Below are 2,976 nucleotides of genomic sequence, written 5' to 3' on the forward strand. Positions count from 1 at the left end.
CAGGTTGAGCTTCCTGAGCTGACGCAGTAAGTGCATCCTCTGCTGGGCCTTCTTGATGATGGTGTCCGTGTTGGGCTCCGACTTCAGGTCCTGGGAAATAGTGGATCCCAGAAACCTGAAGGATTCCACAGCAGACACAGGGCTGTTGAGTAAGGTGATAGGGGGCAGAGTGGGAGGGCTCCTCCTGAAGTCCACCATCATCTCCACAGTTTTGAGCGTGTTAAGCTCCAGGTTGTTCTGACCGCACCAGAGAGCCAGCTGATCAACCTCCCGACTCATCACCGTCCGTTTGACTGTTGTGTCATCAGCAAACTTCAGGAGTTTGACAGATGGGTCTCTAGAGGTGCAGTCGTTGGTGTAGAGGGAGAAGAGCAGTGGGGAGAGCACACTTCATGACTCCAGATGTCAGGGCGACAGGTTTGTAGTCATTCAGTCCAGAGATGGAGGGTTTTTTGGGGACCGGGATGATTGAGGAGCGTTTGAAGCAGGAGGGAACTTCACACAGCTCCAGTGATCTGTTAAGTATGTGTGAAGATTGGGGCCAGCTGGTCTGCACAGATTTTCAGGCAGGATGGAGAGACACCGTCGGGGCCAGGAGCCTTCCTGATCTTCATAAAGGGGGAAGGTGACTGTTTGAAGATGGTGTTGGACCGGAGGTGTGACTGTGGGTTTTTCAAACCTATAAAAACCATTCAGCTCGTCTGCCAGTTGCTGATTACCAGCAGTGTTGGGGGATGGTCTCCTGTAGTTAGTGAATAAAAAGGTTGACAGTTTATAAGTAATGTCTCTAAGTGAGGGATGCATGATTTTTCCAACACTGTGACATCTGTGCACCAACCTTCGCTTATATAGAAACAGAGTCCGCCTCCCCTTGTTTTTCCCGTGAGCTCCCTTTCGCGATCCGCGCGGATGAGATTAAATCCCGGTAGGTGAACAGCGCTGCCAGGTGTCGTGCCGAAAAGTGATTGCCGCCTACGAGAACGCGCGCAGTGTGTTAAAGCTGTAGGCTATTGCCCAGTCTCTTTAACACACAGGTGCAGCTCAATGTGCTCTACAAAAAAGCCTCTTGGACCATTAAGGTCCGCCAATAAAAGCATATCGATATCTTAATAAATACATAAAATAAATAATCAAAAATCAAGATGGAAGATTTGAAAAAGACCATTTAAAATTCTACACTTTTTAAAACTGCGTTCAATTGACAGTTCAGTAGCTGGGTGTGCTGTCCTCTATTGAAGCTGTCATTCTATTGTATTGTAGCACATAGTTGTCATACTGTACCATAAGCTGCCGTTGGCAGGTACTTTAGCTGCAAAACTGGTTTCTCACAAAAACATGGGAAATGAAAATAAGATTCCAGCATTCACATACAAGACAACTTGTTAAACACAACCAGCAAAGTAATCATTCTACCTCGGACATGAAGTAATAAAAATTATGCTGTGATCCACAGTATCAAAGATGGACTAAGATCCAACAGCACCAGAACAGAGCATTCAACTAACAACTATTAGCTATCAGTGTGGGAAGACAGCACTGCACTTGGGTCAAAAGCTACAGAAAACTTCTCAGCTGAGAGGAAATTAATGTGTTTGGCGGTATCGCTCTGTTCTGGGATATGGGACAAGGCAGGTAGAGCACAACTCTCTGGCCTTCCACATGCCTACATGGAAAAGCCATAAGGCAGGGGGAGCACCTACCTGCCCATCCATGTGCATACACTGAAAGCCAGAGGCAGAGAGAGATGGCTGCTATCAGCTGATGTGCTGGGATTGTAAGATGAGATTGACTTCATTACCTGGCTGAACTAATGCTATGCTTGATTTATGGTAAGCTCCTCAGAGCAAATGGAGTCAATATTTAAACCAAGAGTAAAAACAAGGTCTAAGGTATAACCCTTAATGTTTATCGATTAAAGTCACCAACAATAATAATTCTATCCAATCTCATAATAGAGGATAAAAAATGAAATGAAATGAACATGAAATAATTAAAACCAGAAGGAACAGTTCCATTAGGGAGGCATATTTCACGCTCATCCGCCACATCTCTGTCACAGTAAATCCAAGTCTTTACAGGTAAATAAATTGTTTCTATGAAGGCTTTACTTGTAATGGAGTGAGCATTTATCATCACTATTCTGAAGGGCACTGCCAGCAACAGCAGAGGCCTGAGCCAAGGGGGGATGGTTGTGAGGGTCTGATCCACCATGCACAGCAGGACGTCTCACTGGAGGGGAGGCCCTATCTGTAACAACAGTCTGAAAAGGAGATGATGCACTGCCTGCTTTATATTAGGGTCAAGAAGATTGTGCCCAGCTTTTTGGGTGAAGTCCACAAACAGATTAAAATTATCAATAAAACAAACACTGTGAGCCCTGCAAGTGATGGCAGTAAACCCTGGAACTCATTTAAGATGTCAGAGGCACCAGGGACTGCACTGAAAAAAGGGAGACTGGTCACCTGTTAGATTTATCAAATTATATTTAGTGTATTTTACTAAAGGGTTTTATGTTCTTAAGTGAAACGCGATAGCATTGTGTGGACTGCACATTAAATGCAGAAAGTGTGAACAAACATATTTAGCTCATGTTGGGATAAAGTTAGTCAATCAAGTGAATGTATTAGTTCTCATTTTTTCTCGCGATATTCACGCACGGGTGCAAATGCATTTCGGGAAGAAGAAAGAATAGTCCGCGCTTTTTCCGACGTTCCCACTTGCAGCTTCCAGCTCAACTCGCCCTGGGTCGATTCCACCGTCGCTCAGCTCAACTCTGTAAGTATGCTTTGCTAATAGCCTGCTGGTAACCGCAATGAAATAATGTGGGACTCCCATTTTCGAAGAGAGCAAAGTAAATATCAGATTTTACAAGATGAAAGTGAGACTAATGCGGGGACCGCTTTGATCTTGACCGCTCGTTAAGCACCTGCAACAAACGGTTGCGTAGCTCAGAGTAACTTTACCAGTGAGAGAGAA

Source organism: Micropterus dolomieu, linkage group LG23 (assembly GCF_021292245.1).
Source record: "Micropterus dolomieu isolate WLL.071019.BEF.003 ecotype Adirondacks linkage group LG23, ASM2129224v1, whole genome shotgun sequence".
NCBI lineage: Eukaryota > Metazoa > Chordata > Actinopteri > Centrarchiformes > Centrarchidae > Micropterus > Micropterus dolomieu.